Below are 13,808 nucleotides of genomic sequence, written 5' to 3' on the forward strand. Positions count from 1 at the left end.
ACACATAAATACACACATACACACATACACATACACACACACTCATACACATACACACACATACACACAAATACATACACATACACATACACTCATACATACACACACATACATACACACATACATACACATACACACATACATACACACATACATACACATACACACACACATAAACACACACATACACACGCATAAACGCACACACATACACACATACATACACACATACATACACATACACACACACATAAACACACACATACACACGCATAAACGCACACACATACACACACATACACACACATAAACACACACACATAAACACACACATACACACGCATAAACGCACACACATACACACACATACACACATAAACACACACATAAACACACACACATATACACACACATACACACACATACACACACATAAACACACATACATACACACACAAACACACACACATAAACACACACATATACACACATATACACACACACATAAATACACACATACACACACACTCATACACATACACACACATACACACAAATACATACACATACACATACACTCATACATACACACATACATACACACACATACATACACATATAAACACACACACATACACACACATATACACACACATAAACGTACACACATACACACACATAAACACACACATAAACACACACACATACACACACACATAAACGCACACACATACACATACATACACACACACATAAACACACACATACACACACACATAAACACACACACATACACACACACATATACACACACACATACACACACATATACACACACATACACACATGCACACACACATAAACGCACACATACACACACATACACACACATATACACACACATAAACACACACACATAAACACACACATACACACACACATATACACACACATACACACACACACATACACACACACACATTATAAACTAATTAATAAATAAGCTCTACTCTTTTAGTCGTGTGTTAGGAAGGCAGACATGGTCCCCATTGCACCGTGGGCACACAACTGTGTTGTGGCTTATGCTGGTACCCAGAGGACAGGAACTCAGACTCTTCCTAAGGTCAGGGCCATCCGCCTATCTCTAGAGTGGGATAACTGTCTCTAGAGTATAACTCTTGTTGAAAATGTCTACCTGAGGGGAGCCAGCCATGAAAACCAGCCTCCACCAAAATTCTAATGGCATCACCAGCTCCGAGATTCCCTTTCAGTTTTCTAGAACTTTCTGTCACCTCTCCACCGACCTACTCTGTTAAGCTGAGCAGGCCCACTTCAGCCTGCAAAGGCTCTGCCCCTATGTGTCCCCAAGTCACTGGCTCACTCACAGACAGTCTTGCCGTGATTCATATTTGTCTCAGATTTTTGTTACAATATTCTTGTTTGATAGCTTAGGAGCCGGGTTTTTATTATTATTATTATTATTATTATTATTATTATTATTAACCTCCTTAAACTCTTTGAAGATTATAACTGGGTTTTTATCTCTCTCCTGTGGCCCATGCGGGGATCAATAATAGCCTTTTATTCACCCTTGGAAGAAGAGATTTAAGTTTTAGAAGCCATGCTTATTATTTTTCTCAGTGCCATGTTTTAAAACAAAACTGCATAGAGATGGAAAAATAAAAGCCTGTATTCCATCAAGCAATGTGCTTCAGAATACTAGGCCTACCAGACAGAAAGAAATAAGTCTCTGGTACCTAGACAACAGGTTCATCATAAGGGGGAAAAAAGCTTTCTCACCAACCTATCAAAAGCAACCTACAGATTCAGTCGATCAAAATTTCAACACAGTTCTTTATAGAAATTTAAAGGGCAATATTTAGCTCTGCATGAAAACACACACACACACACACACACACACAGAGAGAGAGAGAGAGAGAGAGAGAGAGAGAGAGAGGTCTACAATAGATAAAACAATCCTGAACAATAAAAGAACTGCCAGAGGTGTTGTCATCCCTGATCTCAAATTGTACTACAGAGCTAGAGTAATAAAAACTTCATGATATTGGCTTTAAAAACAAACACATTGACCAGTGGAATTGAGGACCCAGACATGATAAGTTCACACACCTATGGACACATGATATTTGAGAAATAAACATACAAGAGAAAAGACAGCATTCTCAACAAATGCTGTTTAAACTCGATGCCTGCATATAGAAGAATGCAAATAGAGCCATATTCACCATCCCGCATAAAACCTTACTCCAAATATATCAAGGACCTCAGCAACAGGCCAGACACTCTGAACTTGTTAGAAAAGAACATGGGAAATAGCCTTGAACCCACAGGCACAGGAAAGACTGTCTGAACAAAGTCTCTTAGTGCATACACTAGGAACAATTAATAAACTGAACCTCATAAAACTGAAAAGCTTCTGTAAGGCAAAGGACACCTACACACAAAGGGGCAGCCTACAGAATGGGAAAACATTCTTACCAACCTCACATCCAATAGAGGATTGATGTCATATATTTTTTTTTCAAAAATAACTGGAATTCAAGAAAACAAATAACCCAATTTAAAAAATGGAGTACAAATCTAAGCAGAGCTCTCAAAGGAGAAAACAAATAGCTGAAAAGCTCTTAAAAGAAACAGTCAACATCCCTAAGCACCAGAGAAGTGCAAATCAAAACTACTTTGAGATTTCCTCTTACTCGGTCAGAATGACCAAGATCAATAAAAACAAATGACAGCTCATGCTGGCAAGGATGTGAGGTATGGGGAAAACACTCATTCATTGCTGAGGGGTCCAAATCTGTACAACCACGATGGAAATCAGCAGTTCCACGGGAAGCAAGGAGCAGTTCTACCTCAGGATCCAGCTACACCACCTCTGGGCACAGCACCAAAGCACTCTACGTTCTACTACAGAGACTCTTGCCCATACATGTTCGTTGCTGCTCTACCTAATGGTATAGAAGCTTCTTAAAATATATACATGTACGAAAGAAATCTAAGTCAGAATCACCAAACGAGGGGGAGATGGAGCCCCCCACTGGACACCTCTCATCACCAGATGAAGCCTCTACTTCCAGAAATGGGTTACATCTAGTTGAGTTGTTGCCAAAGAGGTCCCACGGAAGCCTTTAAACAACCCAGGCTATTGCCAAGCTATTGGCTGCTCTCAACAAACTGATGGTAAAGCCATATTGCTGAAGACAAGACCTACATAATTCACTAAACACAGAGAAGTCAAGTTGGTGCCTACCTAGTACTATCAGCGGAGAAAGGTAAACACCAATCTGTAGGAAGTGGTTCTGATGCTAAGGTCCTGTTCCCCAATTGGTTCTTGATCTGTCAGTAAAGAAAGCCATGGGCCAATTGCTAAGCAGAAGGTACAGCCAGGACTTCCAGGTGCCTGGAGTAGAGAAGGAGACACAAGGAAAGAGAAGGGAGTTTGCCATGCCTTGGAGAGAAGAGAACAGGACAACCATGTGAGATCTCAAAATGGAGTGGTCACACGGGCCGCCTCTACACGTGGGTGGTCAGAATAGTTTAGCAACTGAAGTTTAGGGAGAGAAAGAGATAAGAAATTAGTAAGGGCACACTTTTCCAGGCTGAAGATAGTGGTGCCCAGGAATTGTGTCAAGATGGCAAGTTGAAAACATATAATTGTGTGTGCATGTGTGCGTGCATATGTGTGTGTGTGTGTGTGTGTGTGTTGTGTGTCTTATCTGAAAATTCAAGGGAAGCTTGGTGAGGATTGGTAGTAGCATGGTCATTTCCCAGAGCTAAAAGTGAGTAGAGCAAAAAACTACAGGCAACACCAACCCAGATACAAATTCTACATCTGTCATGTGACCCACCTGCAAGATTCATTAGTACAATAATGGCACAAAAGTTGTAGGTGTAACCAACCCACTGTCTAATTGAAGTAACTAAACCACTATCTGATTGTTAAAGCTCACTCCATGAGATGAAACCCATGTCCAACACTGCCTGCGTGGCCAAGAAACTGAGACTAGAAATGCCTTGAACCTAAGGGAAAACCAAATACTATAGTTCTGCTAAAGGAACATAGCATAAAACGACTCCTGGTGATGTTTTGCTATCCCTGTAGATCAGAGTCTTACTCAGTCATCATCAGAGAAGCTTCCTCCTGCAATAGATGGGAACAAATACAAAAGCCCATAACTAGACGATGTGCAGAGAATGAGAGACCTTGGAACATTTGGTTCTAAATGGGAGGTCTCCATCAAATCCCTCCCCTTGGGGTTCAGAGAACTCCACGGAATAGGAGGCCAAAAGACTGTAAGAGCCCATGGGAACAGAAGACACCAAGAAGCAAGACCTTCCCAACACGGTGGTAGGACTCATGAACAGAGACCTTGGCAGCATGCACAAGACCCACAACAGGTCTAAGCCAGATGGGGTCCCAGTGCTGAGACGGGAAGGAGACACAAGTCCCCGATTCCTAACCTAGAAGCTATCTCTACTTAATAACCATTCAAAAAGGAAAACTTAGTTTTCTCCAGCAGAATCTCACTGGGTATATAAACCACACTTAAGGGCAGGCCCCAGGCCCCACAGTAAATGGCCAACACAAAACAAACTTGAAGATATCTTTCAGGACTTTTTTTTTGTCTCAAAAAGCTTTGCCTTCACTATTTTTTTAACCTTACAGATCTTTTTACTATGATCCCCAATTTTATTTTTATGGGTTTTCTGTGTGTGTGAATGTGTGTCAGCCTCTGTATTTTTTCTTGTGATTTTTCTTTGGCTATTATTTTTTTCTGTTTATGTGTTTTGCCCTATTCTGTTTTGTTTTTATTTCTCCTTCTTCTTCTTCTTCTTCTTCTTCTTCTTCTTCTTCTTCTTCTTCTTCTTCTTCTTCTTCTTCTTCTTCTTCTTCCTCTTCTTCTTCTTCTCCTCCTCCTTCTCCTTCTCCTTCTCCTCCTTCTCCTTCTCCTTCTCCTTCTCCTTCTCCTTCTTCTTCTTCTTCTCCTCCTCCTCCTCATCTTCCTCCTCCTCCTTCTCCTTCTCCTTCTCCTTCTCCTTCTCCTTCTCCTTCTCCTTCTCCTTCTTCACCACCACCATCACCACCACCACCATCAGCATTTATTTGCCTGTTTGCATTCTAATGGAAGAGACAAAGAAAGAGTAAAGATTCCGGTGAGTGGGGAGAGGACCTGTGGGAGGGGAAACTGTAACCAGAATATACTGTATAAAAAAAAGATTTTTAAGGAAAAAAAAGTCTTTTACTTCTGTCTGCTTCTAGTCAGTCACTGGGTAGTGGTGGAGTGGTGTTTCCTACAAATTAAAATGACAGAAGAGAAACTAACTAAAGGAAAAGCATGACGTTAGTATTCTATATGAAACTATGTAGCCTTTTTTAAGTGACATAGAGCCTTCATGGGGGAGAAGAGAAAACCTACAGGAAGCAGCTTAGCCTGAGAGTTTACTTAGCAGAGAGTGACACATTGTAGAGATCTGAGGAGACTGAGGGGCAGATGTTGGATGGCGACTGTGGAAAGGTAATGGGGGCAGGGGTGAGGGTAGGGGATGAGGTCATTTTAGTAATGTTTGTTAAGTCATTGCTGTCTCCAGTAATAACTGCCCCCCTACCTCTCCTTGGTAGAGGAAAGCAAACAGGTTTACAAAGGGATGCTTATGTCCTGCTTTCAGACAGAAAGGGGAAGGGAGGGAGATAGCCCCTCCTCTGTCTGTTGTCTCTCAGTTAACTTCAACTCAAAATAGTTCTCATGCCAAAGTGACATGCTTGGATGTGGCATGCTGTGATCCACTGCACCAGCTGTGCTGCCGGGTCCCTGCCCAGCAGTGGAATGCTTTGCTTAGTTTTATTTTGCAATAGGGTCTTACTATGTGGCCCACGCTGACCTTGAACTCATGATCCCCCTGCCCACGGTATAGGTATGCACCTCCATGCCTGACTCCAAGAGTTATCTGTGTATATGTGCACACACACAGGCACACAAGCCCTGGGGTGGGGGTATGCTCCTATGAGAAAAGTGCAGAGGCCAGAGGATGTCAGGTGTCCTCCTCTGTCATAGTCCCTTGAGACAGTTTCTCGATGAACCTGTAGCTAGGTTCGCAGGCAGGAAGCCCCAAGGCAGTGGTCCTCCTGCCTTCCCCCTCAAACCACCCTATAGAGCTGGGTTACATGCACATGGGTGCTGAGATCCTAACTGGGGTCCTCATGTTCATGCAGCAAGCACTCTCATCTAGACCCAAGGGGTTCTTTTTTCTTTTTAAATGAGGGTGTTCATGCCTTTCCCCAGACCTTCTGAATCAGCATGGAGAAGCCGAGGAATCTTCATTTTCATATCTATCCCCCATCCCCACAAAGTCTGGTCCCTCTGCACATAAACCTTTGAGAACCGAGGTTTTGTGGGACGCGATGAGGTGACAAGCAGGACAACCTCACGGGAGATGCAGGATCTGCCTCACGCTTCATGTGACAGGTTCATGCAGACACCAAGATCAGCCCAGTAGCCAGTTTCATGCAGCCATCTTGGCTGGGAACATCACCACTGAGACCTTAACCCCACAGGTGTCCCCATTCCCCAACACCCAGGGGACCATGAGTGCCTCTCAAATTTCTTCACCAATGTGAGCTTGGGCAGCCCTTCCTGCTCTCCATGCACAATCAAGCCACTCACTGAGTCCCCACAGCCTCCTGGGAATGAGTTCTGTTCAAGGCTCAACAAACATCAAAGACCCGGGCTATGTGAGATGCTCAGAAGGTTTGAAGCCAGTGCACAGAGACCCAGCTTCTGGAAGGGCAGCTCCATTGAAAGCCCCACTGTATAACTGAGAGCTGGAAGAAGGCTCCGGGGGGGGGGGGGGAGCCAGAAGTTGAGAGTCTCATTTGGACAGTCAGGGAAGAGGTTGCCTGGGGTCAGGAGGATGCTTACAGGAAGTGAAAGGCTTTTGGTAGCATGCCTTGGCAGGTCAATAAAAGAAGAAAAGGATGGTCCTGCTTCCAAGGATCTTGGATCTTGCATCCAGCATGGCAGCTCTTTTGAGCATCTGTCTCATGAGTAACCAAGAGGCCCAGGAGTGAGAGTAGATCCAGGATTAAGCAAAGTGACCCAAGGGTCTTCTCCTTTTATTTTTCTGTCTCGAGCAAAGAAGAAATGGCTGCAGGCCAAGTAAACCGTGGGGTCTTTTAAAGACTCCAGGGTGATAATTAGGGAGCCCCTCTCAAACCAAGTAGGTGAGTTATACCTTGGTGAAAGACACATAAGAAAATGTCATTGACGAGAGAGAGCTAGGTCCCTGGCAGCCTGCTGGGGACATCCCACACGTCCTTATGCCAAGGTGAAGTAGTCAGGACAAGAATCACCACAACCAGGCTCAAAAGCATACGCTTAAAAACAAAAGGACTGACTTCCACTGTGACGGGAAGAAAGGTAAAGGCTACCAGTGCTAGAAACCCTCCCAAAAGACGAGCCTCGGCATAAGAGAGGTAGAGAGGAGCATCCAGACAAGAACGCTACAGCCCGGACTGAAAAACACAAACACGGCCCATGGGAGGTAAGAAAAGGAGACAACCCAGTGTGGGCGATGAAATGCAGGATCGGTCCACGTGGCGAAACGGTACAAAGGAGCACGGAGTCCATACAACATGCGATCAAAGAACGGAAGCAGGTGGGACACAAGGAAGGGGTCAACCTTAACAAGTAAGCTGAAACTATTTACAGCAAGGTTGCCAAGAAGGAAGCCGGAGCGAGGGACTCAGTAACGAAGCTGGCTTTAGTCTAGAGGAGTCTCTGGCGTGGGATCAGAGCCCATGGGCTGCTTACGGGCTGAGGTATTTATAAAGCGAAAAAGAGAAAGGAAGAGGAGGAGATCCCCTTTTTAGCCTGAGGTTGGCTGTTGCTAGCGGTAGCTAGAAAAATAAAGTAAATACTGAGGTAAAGACCGACAACCTCTATGGCCGCCATTTCTGGGGTTGTCAGCAGGGTGGGAAGGGCAAGGATTTAGAGAAATGAGTCACTTTAATCCTGGGAACCAAAATGACTTTAGTCTCAACGACTCACGTGGTTTAGCCAAAATGGAGGGTCTTAACGAACGAGATGGCCATGGCTAACATTAAAAAATAAAATAAAATAAAATAAAATAAAATAAAATAAAATAAAATAAAAAAGGGCGTTCTAGCTCTGTGGACTGAGTGACCCTGGTCCACGCGTCATCAGCTGGAGGAGTCAGTGAGGATTGGTACGAGGCCCCACAGGTGCACACCGCCAGCCTTCTAAGTCCAGCTCTTCCTTTTGTTCTCGGTTTAGATGGCCTAAGACACTTTCGTCATTTGGGGGAAATTTAATCTTTATTTTATCCTTAAATATACCTTTTATTCCATTTCTTGAGTTCTCTTATTTCAGGTCTTTAATTATCCTTCAGTCAGACTCTCTGTACTCCTTCCCTCTAGCCTCTTTAATTGCATTGACTTAATAATCTTTCTACTGCGCCTAATTACCTAAGGCCCTTTCCTGGGCTGGTCACTCAATGGATGTCCAGCTCAGAAGAATCCTGTGTGTATTCTTGAACTTTAGTGCCCCCGTTACAATCCCACCAGAAGCTAACAATTATTAAGCGTTGGTTCTGATCCAGGCATGGCGCCAAGTCTTTAAATAACAATCTCATTTGATACTGACAAGAACAACCGATGACATCTACAGCCCGCAGATGGGAAAAATGAAGTCCCCGGAAAGCGAATCCAATTCTCAGGGTATTTTCTATGTAGAAAGACCAAATCACCAAGACGGGGGATGAATCTTGAACTTCATGCTAGGGGGGTAACAGGGTGAAAGGAGCCAATGCACGTCCTAGGGACACTAGACTCAACTATGGCGGGACCCAAGCATGACAGCAAGCAAATGTTTGTCACCACAGAAGACCTCCAGGAACACAGGTGTTAAATTTAATTTTACTCCAGTTCAACAGGAGAAGTAAAACGACAGGAGATAGAAGTTATTGGGTTTCTGTTGGTATGGAATCTAGCCAGGAAAGAACCAGGTATGACGTCCTGGGGGCAACATGTGGCCGAGAGTAAAGACTCCCATGCTGAGATGACCAGAGAACGTAGGCTAAGTGAAAGATTAAGTGTTATAGGTGAGAACAGTGTGAGGATGCAAGCTATTAGGACAACATAAGTCATGGGGAAAGCGACAGAAGGAGACGTTAAGGACAGCTTGTTTATCTTTTAAGCCTGGGAGTCAGTCAACAAACGTTAACAAACCATCTAATAAAATGTGCAGGTATGTGTTCATGGGGGAGTACACGTGCTGTCCACCTTTTCTTCAAGACAAAGTCACTCATGGGCTTGGAATGTCACCAAATAGGCTAGGCCAACTAGCCAGTGAGCTCCAGACATCTCTGCCTGTCTCTACCTTGCATCTTCCCATGAGGGAATTACAAGATGGTGCCACCACACCTGATTTTTTACATGGGAGCTTGGGGGTTGGAACTCAGGTCTTCATGCTTGAGAGGCAGATACTTTACCAACTGAGCCAGCTCCCTAATTAAAAAAAAAAAATTACGGAAGAAATCAGCAACTTCAATCTATATCATGTACCTATCGTCTAGCTCCTCTCCGTATCTTCTGTATATCATCTGCCTATCAACTATTGATGTCTGTCTGTCTGCCTGCTGGGGCTTTGTTGTTTTAGATGGGATCCTGCTAGGTATCCCTGGCTGGCCTCAAACTTGCAACAGTCCTCCTGCTCCCCACCCAGCCCTGCCCCCAGGAAGCCTAAGAATTTTTATTCTTTAGCTTTCCAAGTAATTTCTAAGAAATATTATCTCTTAAGAAAAGAAACATCTAATTGAGATTCACTGACTTCTATTTTCTGCCAGTTATTTCTCCTATTAAACTAAAGTAAAACTAAATTTAATTACTGCGTTAAAATGTCGTGTATAGATCAATCCTGTTTTGCAATAGCTTTTTGTCTCTCCAGCGATGCATCCATTCGTCTCTCCGTCTATTTATATAGCTATATTCAGATGCTTAAAAGGATATCCGAAATTATGTTCACTAAGCAGTAATGACGTTTTTAATGAGTTGAAAGATTTGGAGTAATTTTAACTTTTAGATTTTTCTGCCGTTTTAATTCTTTATGGAGAATGGAGAACTTTTTTTTTGTAAAATCTACTAGAGGGATTTTTAATAGAAGGAAAATAAACACTAAGATACTAATTTTTATTAATCCTGAACCGCAGATGCACTGGTGGGTCTTAAATTGTTCCTTTAAAGTTCTCTAATCAAATACTTAAGGATAAAAAATAGAATAAGGTTCTTAGTACTATAGTGTAGAAAATAAAAGAGATTTAACCTTAAAAATGGTCCAAATCATTAACTTCTCCAAGTTTCAGCCTCTGCCCTTTGATGGCTTATGTTCATTGTCAACTTAACAAAACCTAGAATCACCTATGCGACATGGAAGGGGGTTATCTAGAGTACATTCATAGAGGCAGGAAGGCCTGCTCACTATGGGCGGTGCCATTCCCTTGGCTGCGCTACTGGGCTATGTAAGTGGAGAGAGGGGAGCTGAGTAGCAGCAGGTATCATCCTCTGCTCCCTGACTGTGGGTGTGAAATGACCAGCTGCCCAAGCTCCTGATGCTGTGATTTCTCCACCACAACCTGTGGTGACCAACAACCTGGCCCTGTGAATGAGAATAAATCTATTCTCCCTTAAGTCGCTTTCTTTTTCTCCTTCACTCAATTACATTTTATTTTAGATTGCAGCACTGACAGCATGATAGAATTCCACAAATCTGTACCATAAAGCACACAATCTTTAAAATAGGCGGCTGTTCACAAGTGATTTGAGTACAATTATTACACTCGACAGTACGGTATAATATTATAAACGTTATTGCTGTTGGGCACCAGGCTCAGCAATGGGGTCTAGATTCTTCAGCTTTGGGATGTTTACTGACATCAACACACTTGTCTAGTCGGCCAGGGAGAAAAATCCTAAAGCAGTTTCTTTTTCTCCTGCCAGTTCCTTCTGAAAAGGGAGGCCTTCTACAAAATCCCAGGCCTTATTCTCGACCGTAAGAGGGAGCGAGTGAGCAGATTATCAGGCACACTGAGAGAGTTGCTGTCAGAGATGACACCCATCAACATGGACTCTTCCTCTGGAGTTCCAAACCAGATGTGTCTGACGTGGCCAGAGATGTTGTGGTAAAAATATAAAACATAAAAAAAGTATGGTTGTCTTTTACCACCCCCCTTAGGTTCGGCGCCTCAGTGCCCCAAGATGTCTGCTGGATATCTTAATTCTCAGTCAGCAAAGCCTTTCATCCGTTTGCTCCGTCCCATATCACGCTGCCGAAGGCCTCTCTCTGAGCCTGGCAGCAATCTCTCTTCCTATCTAGTTCCCAAGGCAGGTTTCCGTGCCAGAAGCACACATCCCAACTCCGTGATGGCCCAGACTCTCCAACCGCCGCACACTTTCTTACACTTAAATCGCTACATGAAAGAACACACAACACAATAATCTTCGACCCAATTGATAAGATATAATTGCCCACCTAAACATACAAAGCCCAATACACATCCATCCCTTAAAAACATTTGTAACAAAAACATTTGTAACAACCTGTAAAGGTACAGCATGGAATCTTAATGTCACCTGCCATTTTGTCCTGCCACGGCTTCTCTCCCTGTCCCTCCTGTCTCTCCTCCTTTCTGTTTCAGTCTCTTCCTCTTCCTTCAAACTTCTCTCCCATCCATCCTTCCTTCTCATCATGACAGTCCTCCTTCTATCCTGTTCCAGCCCCTCACATGTATTTTACAAGTTCAATGGGGAGAAGGTTCTGGTGAAGTCACCTGAGTCCTGAGCATGTGACTAGGCAGCAGTCCTCGGGGTGGTGGAATTAGCATCAAAATACAGATAACTCCGGGGCAAACCACAACACAGAGACAGCTTTTGCAGTAGACATTGCACTGGGCAGTTTTCCAGCATGGATAACAGCGGTGCCCTGCCGTCTCACAGTCGTGAGTAACTCTCCCTTGAGCCAGCTGTCATCTGTTAGGGCTTCATACACACCGACTTCCTTTCCTTGCAATTTCCCCGTAGCATGATTGACAACTAGATACAGAGCTGGGGAATGATTTTCCAGATAAAGACATTATGTCATCAGCAGTTACAGTGAGTTTTAAGAGCAGTTTGAGATTTAGTTCTGTGGTCCAAGCAAGTCAAGCTCTCCTTGGGGATTGATGGAGCTGATGGGGAGGTCATCAGGCAGTTTGTACTGGCTGAGTTTCCAACAACAGTGACCTTAACTGACTTCTTAACTGGCTTGTTTCTCCAAAGATGCACACTAGGCTTTGAGAATTTTCACAGTTGCTTTTAGTTGGTCTCTCCTCTTCATTTCTTCCCTTCTTGGCATGAAGCCCACAAGGGCAGCCACATCTAGCTCTTTGAAGACCACCTCTTGTTTGTTGCAATGACATCTTTCAGAAGGGGAGGAGCACAGTTGTGCAGTCCCATCAGTACACCATCCAGAACACCCACTGTGGTGGTTTGAATAAGTTTGGCCCCCATAGATTCATGTATTTGAATGCTTCGCCATAGTGGGTGGCACTATTAGGAGGTGTGGCCTTATTGGAGAAGGTGTGGTCTTATTGGAGGAGGTGTGGCCTTATTGGAGGAAGTGTGTCACTGTAGAGGTAGGGCTTTGAGGTCTAATATATGCTCAAGTCTGGCCTGTGTAATCCAGTCTTCTCTTGGCTGCCTTCCAATCAGGATGAAGAACTCTCGGTTCCTTCAGCACTATGTCTGCCTGCACGCTGCCATGCTTCCTACCATGATGATGATAGACTAAACCTCTGAAGCAGTAAGCCAGCCCCAATTAAATGTTTGCCTTTATAAGAGTCATGGCGTCTCTTCACAGCAGTAAAACACTAAGGCACCCATCATCGGGGAAGTATCCAACAGCACAAGAATTATAGGCTGTTTTACTAAAGACAGATCCATTTTTAACACTGTACAAGAACAAAAAGAAAATTGATCCCCTGCTCCATTCACAAGGACTCTGTGGTTCAGATGTTGGGAATTCAAGGCCAATATCTACTCCTATAAAGCCTGTCTTCAAGAGTCAGGTCACCACTACAGCTCTCTTTAAGGTGCTTTTATCAGAGTACTTCATCATAGCAACAAGAAAAAAAAAGATCAGCCAGGAGTGGTGGAACAGGCCTTTGATCCCAGCACTCAAGAGGTAAATGAAGGTAGATCTCTGAGTTTGACGCCAGTCTGGTCTACAGAGTGAGTTCTAGGACAGCCAGGATTACAAAGAGAAACCCTGACTTGAAAAAAGAAAAGAAAGAGAAAAAGAAAGGAAAAAACAACCCAGGCACCCTAGTAAAAAATAATTGTGTTAGCCCTACAGATGAGTTGAAGACCTTAAATCATACAGTGGCTTGCCTGGCATGGTAGTACATGCCTTTAACCCTAGAAATTAGCAGGTAACAGCAGGATGTTTTCCAGCCCAGTCTACATGGCATGACCTATCTCAAAAAGCCCAAAACATATATGTAAATATTAATATTGTCTTAGTTAGGGTTCCATTGTTGTGAAGAGACACCATGACCAATGCAACTCTTACAAAAGCAAATATTTAATTGAGGCTGGCTTACAGTTTCAGAGGTTCAGTCCATTATCATCGTGGCGGGAAGCAGGACAGCACACAGGCAGACATGGTGCTGGAGAAGGAGGTGAGAGATCTACATCTTGATCCAAAGGCAGTCAAGAGACTGATTTCCACAGGCAGCCA

The 13,808-nt window shown here is 43.6% G+C and overlaps 1 pseudogene; it reads right to left on the reverse strand.

The window, feature by feature from the left end:
• Positions 1–11,915: 11,915 nt before the first annotated feature.
• Positions 11,916–12,580, reverse strand: LOC148005423 (malate dehydrogenase, cytoplasmic pseudogene; annotated as a pseudogene).
• Positions 12,581–13,808: the final 1,228 nt, after the last annotated feature.

The sequence above is a fragment of the Rattus norvegicus genome, chromosome 6, assembly GCF_021556685.1.
Source record: "Rattus norvegicus strain SHRSP/BbbUtx chromosome 6, alternate assembly SHRSP_T2T, whole genome shotgun sequence".
NCBI classification, from domain to species: domain Eukaryota; kingdom Metazoa; phylum Chordata; class Mammalia; order Rodentia; family Muridae; genus Rattus; species Rattus norvegicus.